Source organism: Erythrolamprus reginae, chromosome 3 (genome assembly GCF_031021105.1).
Source record: "Erythrolamprus reginae isolate rEryReg1 chromosome 3, rEryReg1.hap1, whole genome shotgun sequence".
Lineage (NCBI taxonomy): Eukaryota > Metazoa > Chordata > Lepidosauria > Squamata > Dipsadidae > Erythrolamprus > Erythrolamprus reginae.
This window is the reverse complement of record NC_091952.1, coordinates 139,390,017-139,407,722: the sequence shown is the minus strand read 5'-3', so window position 1 is coordinate 139,407,722 and position 17,706 is coordinate 139,390,017. Positions and strand designations below refer to the sequence as shown.

At 46.4% G+C, this 17,706-nt stretch overlaps 1 protein-coding gene across 10 annotated transcripts in view; it reads right to left on the bottom strand.

Annotated features, from left to right (window-relative positions):
- The window catches only part of LOC139164552 (carboxyl-terminal PDZ ligand of neuronal nitric oxide synthase protein-like), a 230,310-nt gene that overhangs the window by 52,435 nt on the left and 160,169 nt on the right, over positions 1–17,706 (bottom strand). The window contains exon 11 of one of the 10 annotated variants that reach the window (XR_011558634.1): positions 304–410. The exons of the other annotated variants lie outside the window; for them this stretch is intronic. The gene's annotated coding sequence lies outside the window, so the exon portion shown is untranslated. The remainder of the gene's footprint in view (positions 1–303; positions 411–17,706) is intronic. 10 annotated transcript variants of the gene reach the window in all.

Here is a 17,706-nt window from a genome sequence, read left to right as displayed (position 1 = left end):
GAGATTTCCTTGAAGCCTCTGGAGGATGAAAAATGGCCCAATGTGCAAACTGAACGTCAATTTCTCCATACTTCCGGTTTGCCCGTTGGGCCATTTTCTCATTCCAGAGGCTTCAGGGAAGCCTGGGGGTGAAAAACAGCCCAACAAGGGGGCACATGTATGGGGATGTGCTCTTGCACAGTGTGGTGTGTGGGTGGGTCTTGTGTGCTGTCATTCCCATTTTTGGCACGCAAGAATAAAAAGGTTCGCCATCACTGTAATGGGGGAAATGTATCAGCATTTCAAAAGAACCGTTCAACTTACCTGAACGGTCTTCTCAATGCACTGCAAAGAGAGTCCAACAGGGGTAATACTTCAGCCTTATTGTCAGGGACTGAGTTAAAAATTAACTGTTGTGAGCCGCCTCGAGTCTACAGAGAGGGGCGGCATACAAATCTAATTAATAATAATAACAATAACAATAACAATAACAATAATAATATAAACAGGTCCCACCCCTTAGCTGCCCCACTAGGCCAGTCAATTAAAATTGAAGGAGTAGTATAATGCAAAAAAATGACAAATTTATTAACCACAAATATGCAAGGAAAAAAACTTCAACTGTAAACCAATAACCCCAAAACCTTGTAACTCTGGGCCTCAAAGCTGGGAGGGTTTGGACTCTCCTTGCAGTGCATCGAGGAGACCGTTCAGGTAAGTTCAATGGTTCTTCTCCACTGCACTGCTATAGAGAGTCCAACTGGGATATACCCAAGCTCATTTATCTAGGGCAGGAGAAGGCTGGACCAGAGGTGCAGGAACAATGCACACCTTTTGCAGCACTCTATGTCTAAAGGCTGCTTCCGCTGAAGCATAAGAGTCCAGACAATAGTATTTTATGAAGATGGTAGGGGCAGCCCAGGTAGCTGCCTGGCAAATCTCTTCAAGAGGGGCCTGAGTAGCCCATGCAGCCATGGTTACCGCACTCCTGGTGGAGTGGGCCATGATCCCTGCAGGCAGAGGGGTAACTCTTGACTTGTGTGCTGAAATTATACAAGATCAAATCCACCTGCTGATGGTCTTGGATGACACTCTGGATCCCAGCGATGAAGGAAAGAAGGAGACAAACATAGATTCCGTCTTCCTGAATGGACTTGTTTGGCGGACATATACATTCACCACTCTGCAAACTCTAGCTTGTGCCATCGCAACTCTGAAGGGTGGGCCCCATGAGTGGAAAAGTCAGGTAACATTATTTCTTGGGCGTGATGAAAAGCCATATTAAACTTGATCAGGCATAAGACTACCATGTCGGGGTGGAAGATGCACAAGTCTGGTCTCACTGACAGGGCAGACAACTCTGACACTCTTTTGGCCGATGTAATGGCTACTAGGAGAGCCATCTTAAAGCCGCAGAGAAATCAGGCATAACGGCTCGAACAGTGGGCCCATAAGAGCCTGAAGGACTAAGACAGGTCCCAGGTAGGAAAGCGGTGGACTGTAGGAGGGCAAAGGTTGGATGCTCCTCTGAGGAAGTCCCTGACCCATGGGTGATGAGAAATAGGCCAAAGGTGGTCGGGTCTAAGCACCATAGCTATAGCTGCGACCTGTCTGTGCAGCATGTTTGGTGCCAATGCCTTGTCTAAGCCAGTTTGTAAGAAGGATAGCAGGTGGACCACCGAGGAAGACTGAGGGTCAACGCTCTGTGTTTTACAGAAGGTGCAGTAAGCTGCCCAGGTGTCCTGGTAAATGCGTGTCATAGATGGTCTACGCGACGCTTGGATGGTGGAGATGACCTTATATGGTAAGTGTTCTCTTCTCATGCGGTCCCCCTCAAGTGCCATACGGCAAGTTTCTACCACTGGGGGTCTGGATGTAGAATCTTCCCCAGCTGAGGGACATCCGGTGATAGGCAATCTGCCATAGACTCAAAATTGACAGATCCATGAGATCGAGGAACCAAGGGCATCGGGTCCAATGGGGGGCCACTAACAAGACCTCTGCTTGTTCCCCTAGAATCTTGGCCACTACCCTGGGGATGAGGCAGATTGGAGGGAAGGCATACAGGAGGCCCCTCCGGCCAAGGGGAGTGTAGTACGTTGATGCACTCTGCTCCCGGAGATGGGAAGCAGGAAAAGAACCTTGGTAGTTGATTGCTGAGGTGTGTTGCAAACAGGTCTACCTCTGGTGCTCTGAACCTGGAGACAATGTCATGAAACAGGTTGGGATTCAGGCTCCACATTGGACATGCCTGAGATATGCTCGGCTCAAAGGGAAATTAGACCTGGTTCCACCCAGTTGAAGAGTCTCTGGGCTTCCTGCATGAGCCTGCCTGACCTCATTCCCCCTTGGTGGTTGATATGAGAATGTGTGGCCACGTTGTCGGTTAGGATAAGGACATGGTGGCCTTCTACAAGGTGGGTGAAGTGGTGAAGGACCAGGGAGACTGCCCACAGTTGTAGCAGGTTGATGTTGACCTCTGAGAGTCCACTTGAGTGTCTGTGTACACTCCCCAGCTGAAGAGACTTGTGTCAGTGGTAATTGTCACCTCCATGTGTATCAGGAAGGAGGAGCCCTGCTGCAGGATTCTGGACCTCCACCAGGAGAGAGAGTGCAGGACCTGTGGGCTGATCAGGACATGCTCAAATTACAGAAAGACCTGGACAGACTAACACAGTGGGCCCACACCAACAAAATGATGTTCAACATCGACAAGAGCAAAGTCCTTCACCTAGGTAAAAAAAAACCTGGACACACATACAGCCTCGGAGAAACCCCTCTTAGCAGTAGCGACTGCAAAAGAGATCTCGGAGTCTTGGTGGATAATCAGCTAAACATGAGCCAACAACTTGCAGCAGCAGCCAAAAAAGCCAATACAATCCTAAGCTGCATCAACAGGGGAATACACTCCAAGACCAGGGAAGTCTTAATACCACTTTACTATTCCCTGGTCAGACCATACCTGGAGTACTGTGTTCAGTTCTGGTCACCACACTTCAAAAAAGACATTGAAACTCTGGAGAAAGACTTACGAAGAGAGACTGCGGGAACTGGGCATGGATAGCCTAGAGAAAAGGAGGGCCAGAGCGGACATGATAGCAGTCTACAGGTATACAAGGGGTTGCCACAGAGAGGAGGGGATCACTTTATTCTCTAGGGCACCGGAGGGCCGGACGAGGAACAATGGCTGGAAGCTGGCCAAGGAGAGATTCAACCTGGAAATAAGGAAGAACTTCCTGACGGTCAGAACGATCAACCAGTGGAACAACCTACCAGCGGACGTTGTGAACTCCAATACTCTGGACATTTTTAAGAGGAAATTGGACTGCCATTTGGCTATAGGACTGCCATTTGGCTATAGGGTTCCTGCTTAGGCAGGGGGTTGGACTTAATGACCCGCATGGTCCCTTCCAACTCTAACAATAAATAAATAAATAAATAAATAAATAAATAAATAAATAAATAAATAAATAAATAAATAAATAAATAAATAAATAAATATCTGGAGTGGCTGCTTCGTGCTCTTTGAAACAGGAGCAAAAACCACTGCAGTGGCCTGGTGTGTAGCCGGGCCCAGGGGATGATGTCGATACAGGATACAAACATCCCCAACAGTTGGGATAGGAAAATTAGTGGTAGTCTCCTGTGCTGTTGCACCTGGAGTACCATGGTCCTGATCCTCTCCTGGTGATCTGGAGAGAGGTACACCTTGCAGTCTTAAGTATCTATAATCGCACCTAGGTGTGGAAGACGTGTGGTTGGTATAAAATGGCTTTTCTGGTAATTTATGGTAAAGCCGTGTCTCTGTAGTGTCAAGATGGTCTTTTCGAGGCCTGTCCTTGCCTGTTGCGGGCTTCTGGACAGAAGGATGATGTTGTTCAAATACGCCATCAGCCATATGGATCTTGTTCTGATGTCTGCTGTTAACACATTTAGGATCTTTGTGAAGGTTCTTGGTGTCGATGATAGGCCAAATGGCATCGCCTTGTATTGAAAATGCCAGTCCTGTAGACAGAAACAAAAAAGCTTTCTGTGGCCTGGGTGGACCAGGATCTGTAGATAAGCCTCTTTGAGGTCTATGGATGTTAACCAATCATGGCTGCGGATGGAGGCTAGGATCGTTTTCAGTGAGTGCACTTTGAAGCAGTGGTAGTGGACATAAATGTTCAATTGTTTGAGATTTAGGATTAGTCGGCAACCACCTGAGGCCGTGGGCACTATGAACACAATTGAATAATAGCCCTGGCCTTCCTGGCTGGTTGGTACAGGCTCAATAGCCCCGATGTCCAGCAGGAGCTTCTGAGAGTCGATTACTGTCAGGCAGTTCAGGAATCTGGTGTGTGTGTGTGTGGAGGGCAAATGAACTCTAACCGGAGGTCTTGGACTATGATTTCCAAGGCCCAGGCATCTGAAGAGATGGACTCCCAGGAGGCGATGAAATCTTGAAGTCGGCCTCCAATGGGAGAGTGACCAGGCGAGTCACTTGGATTTACAGTAGCCCCTGGTGTTGTTGCTCTTGAAGGGGCGCCTGGCCTGCTGAAACTGTCTGTTTCTATCTGTGAAGACAGATCTGTCAGCCCTATAGGTGGATTGGTTGTAAGTCCCTGACTGGTACAACCTATATGCCTGGGATGTTGCCGGGGAAGAATCAGACCAAAAGGGCTGCCTTCGTTGACATGGGGTGTTCCTTCGGCCTCTTCTCAAGGCTGATCTCAGGAGTACCTTCTTTTTATCCTTATCCTCAATGAGGACGGAGTCTAAGGATTCCCCGAACGGCTTTGTCCCCTGGAAGGTAGCAGATGCCAAGCTCCACTTGATTTGGTATCCACTTGTCAAGAACGGAGCCACAGTAGGCGTCTGGAGGAGATGTTGTCTGGTAAGGAGCGAGCTGCAAACTTTGCTGCCATCAAGGTGGCATCTGTTGAGAACTCTGTAGCTGCCAAAAGTTTATTAATGTCCTGGCGTAGACATCCATCCTCCGGACCCAACGTAGTGAGCATGTCTTTAAGCTATAAGAAAGATGCTCTATTGAAGAAGGAAGCTGCTGATGCTGCTCTGAGGGCCTAGGTGGAGGTCTGATGGGACTTTTTGATCAGGGTTTCCACCTTCTTATCATCGGGTTTCAGGCCATCTGCCATATCAGATGGCACTAAGGTGGTAGAAACCAGGCTGGCCACAGGGGAATCCACAGCTGGGAACTGGAGTAGTGCCTCCATTTCAGGATCAAAGGAGTAATTTTTTTCTCAGAGGTTGTTGGGTCTATTGCCACTGCTGGATGCTCCCAGGGATGTTTGACGTTGTCCACAAAGATGGAGATGCAGGGACTCCTTTTGAGGCTCTGTGAGGAGTTGGGTGGCTGGATGGATGCCCACTGAAGGTTGCACTGGCTGGGTGGCATTGTCCAAAGCCAGGGTCTGCTTGGCCTTGTGTAAAAGGATCTGGAATAGATTAGGCTTTAAAAAGCCAGTGAAGGCTGGCTGTTCCGTGGTGGTGGCCTCATCCTCAGAGAGATCATCCTCAGGTTCGCTCCCTGTTTCTTGAAGCCCAGGGTCCTCATTGAAAGAGTCCTGGGGAGACTGCGTAGGAGGTAGGGCTGCCCACACATCTCTGTGCTCAGCTCGAGTTGGGGTGGGTATGACATACTCTTGTACCCCAGCAGCAATTCCCTGTGAATAGGCTGTAGCAATTATCTCCTGAATGGATGGAGACATAGTCTGCCAGGCCTCTTGGGGGGCACGTAGGCCAGCTGCTGTAGGGGTAAACATGGCCGATGATGCCCGGGATCTTTGAGTGCCTTGAGGTTGAAGCCAGGTCTGAGCAGGTAGGCCCAGGTCCACTTGAGGTAGCAGGATGCCCTGTCTCTCAGGGGACCAATCTCTATCATATGCAGATGTTGTTTCTTCTGGCACAGCTGGTGGAACTGTTGAGGTTAATAGGCTTAAATGCTGCCCTGAGGGAAGATTAACTGGAGAAGGGACTGTGGCCTGTTTTTGTGCAGCCTCCAGTTGCCCCTCTAGGGCCTTGATTCCCTTTTTCTGTCTCCATGAGGGCTAAGGAAGATGAGGAGCCCCCGGACTTAGATTTTGCCCCTTGGGATTTGTCTTTGGCTTGGATTTTGTATCATCGGAAGGGCCACCTCCCCTGAGCCTTGTTGTGCTTGATCAGCCATGATTAGCTGCAGTACTCACACACACGATAATATGAAGCTGCTTGAATAAATACACCGGCAGAAATGAGCTAAAAAATGGTGGCTGTGAGCATAGTTCCCTCTAAGCTGCGCAGTGGGTTGGAGTGCACTAAAAATGATGCCTGGCGCACGCTTTTCTGTGGCTGCTCAGAGAGGAGGATGGCAGAGGCCCCCCCTTGCCACTGCGTGCCACCACCACCACCACCACCACCACCACCACCAGGTCTTTGCTGAGACAGGCAAAACGGTGTTTCACTCTTCCTCCTCCGCCTCCTCCTCAGCAGCAGCTCTGCAGGGCTTAATGGCGCGTTTTTCAAATGCCATGCCATCCCAGATCGCGGGGAGGGGAGGGGAGCTGTTCCCTGGCCAGGTCGATGGCAAGGCCCTCCCGATGCTCGCCCGCCACCCAGGCCCCGCGCTGGGGACTGCCCCTTGGAGCTGGGGGCGACGGGCCTAGCCTCGACTTACTTGGCCCCGGTGCGGCCGAAGCGCAGGGCAGAGTAGGCAGCTGCTGCTGCTGCTGCTCTGGGCCCACCCCCGAGCTGAGCTTCCTTTGGATCCTTGGATCGGGGAAGCCACACCCCCCCACCCTTGAGTCCATTGAAGCTCACTGCTAGCTGCTCCAGGGACTCACTCCCTCCCTCCAGTCACCTCCTCCACCTCCTTCCTCCTCCTCCTTTTCGCCTCCTTCGTTCCCACCCTCAGTCTCTTCTCCTGCGGCCAGTCCTTCCTTCCCCAATCCGCCCCTCTCTCCGGTTTTCTCCTCCTCCGCTTGCCATCTTGGGGCAGGTGTTCCTGAAGTGCTCCGAGAAAGTGCTCTCACAGCCGCTTCGCTGACAGAGAAAGAGAGAGAGCAACAGACAGAGCGAGATAGAAAAGGAGAGGTAGAGAGAAAGTGAGAAAGTGAGAGAGAGAAAGAGGGGGAGAAAGAGAGAGAGAACAAGAGAGATAGCAAGAAAGAGAGCGAAAGAGTGAGAGAGAGAGAAAGAAAGAGACAAAGAGTGAGAGAGAGAAAGTGAGAGAGAGAAGAGAAGAAGGGAGAGAGAGAGAAAGCAAGAGAGAGAGAGAGAAAGAGAGAGAGAGAGGAGAGAAAGGGAGAGAGAGGAAGAAAGTAAGAGAGAGAGAGAATAGAGGAAGGAAGAGAGAGAGAAAAATGATAGAAAAAATGGGAGAAAAAAGAGAAATGTTTAGTTTTAATAGTAATAGATTTTGGTTTTGTTTTATTATTAATTTCTTTTAATAAAAAGAAGGGATTTTTCCACTTACTTACTTACTTACTTATACTTCTATGCCACCCAGTCCTGAAGGGACTGCCGCTCAGACACTATACTTTTCCTCCCATACCAAAAAAAAATTAGAGGGAACATTGGCTGTGAGTGTGCCCATGAGTGCGCCTGCTTGTTTTCCTCCAATCAGACTCCCAGGGTGTGGCTGCCCTGCTAGTCGGCTAACAGGAAGGCCCAGGTCAATTTGCTGTGTCACTTCCAGTTTCAAAATGGCGGGCACGACTCTCTAGGAAAAGATAGGCCCAACAAAAGGAAAACCAAGACCCTGAATGGCATGGAAGCTGATCCTGCGGCCTGCGCTTGACCCCCGCTGGTTTAATTAGCTCCAAAGGCTCCCCTCGCGCTGTTCTATAGACTCAGCTGTTCAGCGCTGCAATTTCATCATATCTTTATGAGTGATCCGGGAGGGGGGGTGCGAAGAGGCATGCGTTGCAACGTGGAGGCCTGGGGAAGGATCTTGATTCCCCTTTTGTTTGGTCTTCCTAGGTGTGCCCCGTAGGGCAGTGACCCCAGATCGTGGGTCCCTGGCATCGGGGCAGTGCTCCACAGAGCAGAGGCCCCCAACAGGGAGACAGTTGAAATCCAGGTAAGGAGGATGAAGGTGGGGGGAGGAGGCGATGCACTGCAGGGTAGAGGCCTCATAAAAACCAATTTCTTCAATTCCATAATGAAACTTCTTCCTGTAAGAGAGGGAGAGAAAAAAAAAGACAAACAAATTTATTATATTATTGAAAAGATAAGAGAGAAAGAACTCAGCGTCCCTACACTACGACTGAGTTTTTAAGACTGGCCCACTGGGGCAGCTAAGGGGCAGGACCTGTTTATATGCTAATTTTTAACTCAGTCCCTGCCAATAAGGCTGAAGTATTACCCATGTTGGACTCTCCGTAGCAGTGCAGTTCCCACCCCAAATTTGGTCAGAGATGTTGTCTGCATTTGAGACTAACTCAGGATGTTACAGTCTAGTGGAATTAGTTTACCAAAATATTATAAATAGCTTTGAGCCTCCATATTTTTCTGGATACTTGAGTGTTGGATAAAGAGGGATGGAGAAGTTTTTGCTTTGATACAACAAAGGAATCAATCAGTTTGAATGAATTGAAGTCTCCCAGGAGGATTTCCAGTCTAACATGACAAGACTGATCATACTGATATGGTTACCATAATTTCATGCAATCCAACCTGCCACTCTTAGTAAGTGCCTTGTGGCAGGGGGTTATTATAGGAAACTTTTTGTGTGAAAGAAAGTTGCTTTATAGGAGATACAAAGCTGATATTTCTCTTTGACTTATCTCTCTATTGAAACATTAGCCCAGTGGCGGGCTACTAGCCAGAACACTAAATTGCGCTCGCCGCGGCGGCTCATAAGTGCTTGCAAGGCCAGCAATTTTGCTTCTGCACCTATGGAGGTAGCAAAATCGTGCACGGAGCTGCAGGTACATCTGTGTTTCGGCATGCGCAGAAGCAAAAAAACCTTGCTGAAACACGGGCACACCTGCGGCTCCGTGCGCGATTTTGCTACCTCTATAGGTGCAGAAGCAAAATTGCGCTGGCCCCACAAGCACTTACGAACTGTGGTGGCAAGTGCAATTTAGCGTTCCAGCTAGTAGCCCACCGCTGCATTAGCCATTTATTCCCATGCAGCTTTTCTCTACAGAAGATGCCCTAGCTGCAGCTTTTTAGGAACCTTGAACAAATCACCCATCTCTTTTTGTGATTCAATTCTCAAAATGTAAAAAAGCAGGTAGGCAAAGAACAGAGAAAGTAAAGGAAGCAAAGAAAGAAGAAACAACAGTTTTTAGAAATAAGGAAGATTTATTTAGCAAAAGCCAACATCACAACCCTGGGGTTAAGTGCACTTACAGAGAAAGTAATTCCATAATAACCACTGATCTAGCAAAAGAACACAAGAGATATAGAAATACCAGGGGGATTTCTGAAAAAAATACATGCACTATAAAAATATATTAATATTAGGCGACCAGACAGGCAACCTGGGACACTCATAGGGATTCAGTTCTGGATTTCCAAGTGCGTAGGTGGAAGCCTGCTAGAGTAGAGATGATGGTATTCTTTTTATATGTTCATCTAATGTATCTGTGACTACCACTGCTGAGAATGCCATTGCTACATCGATTGATCTAACTTTTGCTACTTGCAGCCTCATCTTCTTAGTGTCCCATCTCCATCTATTTTTCATAATGGGACCTGGCCTGAGAGGTAACCCACAGGAGTTGGAAATAGCCCTTCCTCCTCTCCCATGGTTGTCTGATACCAGAGGCCACAGTGCTATCTTTCTATCTTTCAATTATGTTTGCAGGATAAAAGATAATGGTGATGAAATAAGTCACCCACCTAATTCATTCAGAAGGCACTTTCTCCCTGAGTTGCATTCCTAAAAATCCAACTGATGAATTAAGAATGAGCCTTAATTTATGGCTTATCTGCTCCTGTTTTAGCTATGCAGGAATCGGCTATTTTCTCTCTACTTCCCATTCATGTGATGCCACAATAAAGCTGATTTAATTCGATATATTCCTTTGATATATAGTAATTTAAATGTTTTTTGGATACTAGGGTATTTTGGGGCTTCAGGGGGAACTAATTTAGAAAAACAAAACAAAAACAAAGAGGTTTTGCTGAAGTTACACACCAAACAAGAAAGGAAAGGAAATGAAAGATGTGGGTATTCTGCTTGTTCTTGGGTCATTACCCAAGGTTTTCACCTGGATCTCTGAAATAGGACCTTCAGAGGAAAGCAAGGGGAGTTTAGGGAGGAAGGAGAATACCCACCACCACACACATATTGCAACATAAAGGAAAAGCTTTATTTTCACCTGCATTATCTTCACATATACCCATTTCAGGTTAGGCAGGATAATGTCCATTGCCATGGCTACAAGCTCTTAAAGCCAGGAACACTTCCATTCTTATCCCTCAGTCAGTTACTACACTTTTCAAACTTCCCACAATTCCTTAGAATCCAAAGTTGCTCCAGGAGATATTCATAAAACTATTTTGCAAGTGACCTCTTCCATAATTCTCTTTAAGAGTTCTCAGTAATTTCAACTCACCCAAAATATAAATAATGTTATAGTTAGGTTAATGGAAAAACACAACAGGCATCTGTTGAATGTTTGAGGCCACCTGAGTTGTATTTGGCCACATTCTATAACCAGCATTTGCTGATTTTGGGAACATACAAAATGCCCAGAAATTTCTGACCTGCCATTGCTGCTAATCCTACTCCAATTAGAAAGTCTGAAGATAATAATTCCTTAAGAATAGGAGATGTTTTGTGAATGAAATGACACAGCTGACAAATTAAAGCAGGAAAGCAAAGCAGAATTTGTTTGACAATTTTTGAAAAAGATACTTGGCTCTCTGTCATGGCCCACTACTGAACCTCAGTTTCAGTTTGAGGTATTGCCAATGATAAAAATAGGAATAAAGAAAGGGATGCCACTGCCATTGACCACCAATCATAATTATATACAGAAGTGTAATTTGGAATACAGTGGTACTTCATCATACGAACTTAATTGGTTCCAGGAGGAGGTTCGTAAAGTGAAAAGTTCGTAAGATGAAACAATGTTTCCCATAGGAATCAATGTAAAAGCAAATAATGCATGCAAATCCTTCAGGAAAATCCCAAACTTTAGAAGGGAGGCGAACAGAGGGCAGGGAGGAGCAGCTAAAGGGGGCGGGTGGAAGAAGCAAGGCTAGGCTAAAGGGTGAGTGGGAATGAAGAAAGGCAAGGAAGGCGCCCCTCCCTCTTCTTTTTTCAAAAGACAACGTTTCATTGCTTTTGCAAGCATGCAAAATCTTTACTCCTCCAAGCTGCCCCTCCCTTTTCTTTCTTAAAAAGACACCGTTTCAGTGCTTTTGCAAGCATGCAAAATCTTTACTCCTCCAAGCGGCCCCTCCCTTTTCTTTCTTAAAAAGACAACGTTTCATTGCTTTTGCAAGCATGCAAAATCTTTACCCCTCCAAGCTGCCCCTCCCTTTTCTTTCTTCAAAAAAGGGGGGGAAAGAAACCCCTTCATCCCAGCAGCAGCTGCTTGGGTTCCTAAGGTGAAAATAGTTCGGAAGAAGAGGCAAAAAAATCTTAAACACCGGGTTCGTATCTTGAAAAGTTCATTAGAAGAGGCGTTCGTAAGATGAGGTACCACTGTATTTTCCACTATTCAGTACAAATAAAATGTTCAGTTTTTGCACAGAGCCAGTTTAGACTTTTCACAAGCAGGAGATACTATATCAATCTGGACAAATGACTGTCCAATCACTTTTTTAAAAACTCCAGTGATAGAGGACCCACAACTTCCAGAGGTAAGCCTTTTCACTGATTAACTGTCAGGAAATTCCTCCTTAATTTTAGATTGGATCTCTCTTTAATGAACTTGAAGGGGTTCATTAAATCAATCTATTCTCCAAAACACCTGAAGGCAGGACAAGAAGCAATGGATGGAAACTAATCAAAGAGAGAAGCAATCGAGAACTAAGGAGAAATTTCCTGAGAGTTAGAACAATTAATCAGTGGAACAACTTGCCTACAGAACTTGTGAATGCTCCAACACTGGAAGTTTTTAAGAAGAAAGTGGACAACCATTTGTCTGAAATGATAGGGTTTCCTGTCTAAGCAGGGAGTTGGGCTTGAAGATCTCCAAGGTCCCTTTCAACTCTGTTATTATATTTTAATTCTAATTCTCATATGTTTTAGCCTCCAAATTCCTAATCATCTTTGTTGCTCTTCTCTGCACTCTTTTTAGGGTATTAATATCATTTTTGCAATATGCTGAACAGAACTAGAGGCAGTATTCCTAGTGGGTCTTACCAGTGTTGTATAAAGCAGTACTAACAGTTTATGTGGTCTTTAAACTATCCCTGTTGATGGAACCTAGGATTGCATTAGCTTTTTGGCAGTTGTAGGATACTGTTGGCTCATATTTAAATGGTGGTCTATTAGGACACCTAGATCATTCTTACGGTTATTACTGTTAAGCCAGGTACAGTATACTTGTGCATTTGATATTTCTTGCTTATATATAGGGTCTTATTTTTCTCACCACTGAATAGCATTTTGTTGGGTAGGACTTCACTTTCAAGTATGTCAAGATTCTTATGAATTTTGTGTCTACCTTCTTAAAGTGTTAGATATTTGCCACAGCTTCATGTCATTTGCAAATTCTATGAGTTCTCCTTCTAAATCATTTATGAAGTTGTTGAAGAACACTGGGCCTAGGGCAGAATCTTGAGGCTCTTCATTGCATGTTTCTCTCTCTTTAGATGTAGTTCCAATGAAGACTAGACATTGAGTGCAGATATGTATTCAGATGGTGGTGATGCAGTATATCCCAGATTGTTCTGGTTTATTAAGAAGTAGGCTGTGGTCCACTTTGTCAAATGCCTCACTGAATTCCAAGTAAACTGATTGTAATAAACCCATGTTGACTTTTAGTAATAGCTTCACTTGTTTCTAAATGCTTACAAATGCAGTGCTTGAATATCTTTTCCAGAATTTTCCCAGCTATTTACAGTGGGGGGGGGGAGTATTTAGTCAGACACCAATTGTGCAAGTTCTCCCACTTAAAAAGATGAGAGAGGCCTGAAATTGACATCATAAGTAGACCTCAACCATGAGAGACTACATGAGAAAACACATCCATAAAATCACACTGATTTTTAATGAATTTATTTGCAAATTATGGTGGAAAATAAGTACAGTGATACCTCGTCTTACAAACTTAATTCGTTCCATGACCAGGTTCGTAAGATGAAAAGTTCATAAGACAAAGCAATTTTCCCCATAGGGATCAATGTAAAAGCAAATAATGCGTGCAACCCCATCCCAAAAGTCACTCCTTTTGCCTTGCACCACTGGGAATCCCTGCCTCTGAACTTCCGTTGCCAGCCGAAGTGCTGGGATTCCTGAGGTTCCCCTCACTGGAAAACCCCACCTCCGGACTTCCGTTGTCAGCTGAAGTGCGGGGATTCCCCTGAGGCTCCCCTCACTGGGATTCAAAGCAGTGCCAGCAAAAATGAAGGGAATGGGCATGGTCAATGGCCATGACAACACGGAGCTGCCCTTGCTCTCATGAGGGTAGCCCCGAATCCCCACCATCTGGGGGTCTCGGTTCTTCTGAACCGAGCCCTCACCTCCTTGAAGGGGAGGTGACGTAGGGGACGCTGCTGGCAGTCCGGTTGGGGGGTCAGCAAACCCCCATTGGATGAACTGGCTTGTCTTGCGCTGGCGGTGGTGCGAAATCGGCCAGACAGCAATGTCTGTGCCAACAATAGTCACGGGAAGGGAACGCAATGCAGGAGATGAAAAAAGACCAATAACATTTGGAAGAGAAAAAAAGCTTGAGCATAAGCGAAGTGAAGAAGTACCTAGCAGTGTGCTGCTGAGAATGGAATGCTAAAAGATTTTTAAAAAGATTAGAGAATTGTTTACGAATGAAAAAGAAAAGCCAAAAATGGTATTGTAGCAGCTGCTCAATAATGGAGGCGTGCAGCAAAAGCTTCGACTCAGCAAATTGCCCAATATTTTCTCTTCTGTCTGGAAGAGCTATAAAGGCTATAAAAAATTTGGAACTTGGCTTCAATTCGGATGAGATTTGGACTTTTTTTGGTTTTTTTTCTTGTCGGAATTATTTCCCTCTGCATTTAAGGAAGTGACATATTGGTTTCAATTTTTTCTGCCATCTCTCTCCTCCCCACCAAGGAGCTATTGCATTGCGATCCAGGATTTGCATTACTATAGGTAAAAGAAGCTAATAGAGGATTAACAAATGGTTGTTTATTGGTTGTGTATCTTGCAAGGATGGATTTTCTTTGTGATTTTCTTAGCTTCATGAAGAGTGGATGACATTGGTATTGTCGTGGACTAGAGAAGGTCTGCAGAGACATTTTAAAATAACTGGCTAATAGAATAAGCTTGTATATGTTGGATTCTATCTGGTAGAGACAGTTTTGAATTTACATCTGGTGCTACAGTGGGAGAAAGAACTATGGAATGGAAACATGAATGATAACAGCAACAGCAATCATGGAGTAAGGAATTTTGCAGAGACATGGTTACATACCGTATATACTCGAGTATAAGTCGAGTTTTTCAGCCTGAAAAATGGGCTGAAAAACCCGACCTCGGGTTATACTCGGGTGACTGAAAGGTCACCACAAGAGGGCGCCCGCGAGAGCCTGGCAGGCATTGCTGGCTTTGGCGGGTGAGGGAGCTATTGCCTCTTCCCGGCTGAGGTAGCTTGTGCATGAGAGGGGAAAAAAGCCGGTGTTGGAGTTCTTGACTGCCTCCTTTGCTTACAGTTGTTCCCCCTCTTGCGTGCAAGAAAAGGAGCCAGCCAACAACTCCAACGCTATGCTAGAGGGGGGGGAAATCAGTGAGGTGGGGGAGGGTCTAGAAGACAGAAGCAAGAATCCACATACACACCCCACCTCACCAGCTTTTTTCCCCTCTAGCACAGCGTTGGAGTTGTTGGCTGGCTCCTTTGCTTGCGCGCAAGAGGAGAAAAAAGCCGGTGAAGTGCGGGGGGATTCTTGCTTCTGTCTTCTTGACATCCCCCACCCCACCTCACCGGCTTTCCCCCCCTCTAGCGCGGCGTTGGAGTTGTTGGCTGCCTCCTTTGCTTACAGGTTTTTTCCTCTCTTGCACGTAAGCAAAGGAGCCAGCCAGCAACTCCATGCCGTGCGAGAGGAGAAAAAAGCGGGTGAGGTGGGGGGGTGTCTAGAAGACAGAAGCAACAACCCACACACACACACACCTCACCAGCTTTTTTCCCCTCTAGCGCGGCATTGGAGTTGTTGGCTGGCTCCTTTGCTTGCGCGCGAGAGGAGAAAAAAGCCGGTGAGGTGGGGGTGGATTCTTGCTTCTCTCTTCTTGACACCCCCCACTTCACCTCACTGGCTTTTCCCCCCTCTAGTGCGGCGTTGGAGTTGTTGGCTGGCTCCTTTGCTTGCGCACGAGAGAAGAAAAAAGCCGGTGAGGTGGGGGTGGATTCTTGCTTCTGTCTTCTTGACACCCTCCCACCTCACCTCCCTGGCTTTTCCCCCCACTAGCGTGGCTTTGGAGTGGTTGGCTGGCTCCTTTGCTTACAGGTTTTTCCCCCTCTCGCGTGCAAGCAAAGGAGCCAGCCAACAACTCCACGCTGCGCGAGAGGAGAAAAAAGCCGGTGAGGTGGGGGGGGGTCTAGAAGACAGAAGCAAGAATTCACACACAGATCCCACCTCACCAGCTTTTTCCCCCTCTAGCAAGGTGTTGTTCATATTGTGCCTTTGCTGTTTTTATTTTTTGTTTGCAGGAACTGGCTGTTTGCTGATATTCCGCTTTGGTTATGAGTCCTTCTTTCCATTGTTTGTACTTAGCTTTTTTTCCTTTTATGTCATCTGCGAGGGCTTTGTTTAGCCATGCAGGTTTAGTTTTGGTTTTCCTGTTTTTCCTTTTCATGGGGATTGCGTTGTTTTGGGCGTCTATGATGCTGTTTTTTAGGATCACCCAGGCTTCCTGAGTGGTTTTTCCTTCTAAGAGTTCGTTCCAGGGGCATTGTTCAAGGTTCGCTCTGAGCTTGTTAAAGTCCGCTTTTCTGAAGTCTGGGACTGTAGTGGTGTTGGGTATAGTAGCTAGTGATTGCACTATGTTGAATTTGAGGATGACATGGTCGCTCTCTCCCAGTTTCCCTTCTTCTTCTGTTCCCTCTATTGTTTCTTCCCTGTTTGTTAGTATTAGGTCTAATATAGCATTCCCTCTGGTTCCTGTTTCAACTTTTTGGGTTAGAAAGTTGTCAGCTAGACTGGAAAGAAATTTGGCAGACTTTCCGCTTGGTGTTGAGTTAGTTTTCCAGTTGATGTCTGGGTAGTTGAAGTCCCCCATTATTGTCGTGCTGTGTTTGTTGCATATGTCTGTTAGTTGGCATGTGAAGAGGTCGTCCATTGTGTCTGTTTGATTGGGTGGTCTGTAGTATACTCCAATTGTGGTGTTGCTCTTTTTTTCTTTTATGTTGACCCATATGATTTCTAGGGGGTTATCATCTTTGGTTGGATGTAGTTCTGTGGCAGTGTAGTGGTCTTTGATGTATAGTGCAACACCTCCTCCTTTCTTGTTTGACCTGTTCTTCTTGAAGAGGTTGTAACCCATTATCTGTGTGTTCCAGGCATGTGTTTCATCCCACCAGGTTTCTGTGATTCCAATTAGATCGTATTGGCCCTCGTGTATTAATAATTCCAGTTCGTCCTGTTTGTTTCCCAAGCTTTGTGCATTCGTGTACAGGCATTTTAGATGTTTGTGTTTGTTTGCAGGTAGAAATTTTTTAATCTCAGGTTTGTTTGTAGGCTTGTCCCGTTCCCCTTCCTTGTTTTGTTCAGTGTTTTGTCGTATAGTTTGGTCACCCTCCCCTCTCAGAGCTAGTTTAAAGCCCTCCTGATGAGTTGGGCTAGTCGGTTGCCTAGGAGGTTCTTCCCCGCTCTAGTGAGGTGTAGCCCGTCGCTTGCTAGAAGCCCTTCTTGGAGATAGTGCAGGCCATGGTCGAGGAAGCCGAAGTTCTTATGGCGACACCATCCTTTAAGCCAGTGATTTATCTGCGGGATTTTGCGTTCTCTGGCGGGGTGTCGTCCTCTAGTGGGGAGGATGGAGGAAAAAACAACCTGAGCACCTGTTTTTCTGATTGTGTTGCCCAAGTGGTCATAGTCTTTCATAATTTGGTTCATGTCTTTCCCTGTGTCGTTGATTCCCACATGAATCACCAATAGTGGGTAGTAGTCCGTGGGTTTGAGTATTTTGGTGAGGTTTTCAGTTATGCCAGAGATTTTAGCTCCAGGGAGGCAGCACACCTCTCTAGATTGGTTGTCTGGTCTGCGGATGGGAGGCTCAGTTCCCCTGAGGATTGAGTCTCCAATTACCAGTACTCTCCTTTTCTTTTTGGCTGGCTTGGGGTGAGGGAGGTTAGCTTCTGTTGTTGAGGCTTTTGGTGGAGTTGTGTTGTGCTTGGTTCTTGGTGGTTCTTTGTCATATGTTTGCAGGTTTTCTTGTTCCGAGAGTACTGAATATTTGTTGCTTGTAGGCAGTGGGGTTGGGAGGAGGAGGGTTGGAGTTGGTGGAGGCTTGTTTTTTCGTCTTAGGGTGATGTGTGTCCAGCTATTTACTGCTTCTGGGGCGTGGATTCGGCTTAGCTCCTCTGGGGTGTTGGTTTTGTTGGGAGTCTGATGGATTTTCTCGTTGTGATGTTGGTGCTTCAGGGTTGTTAG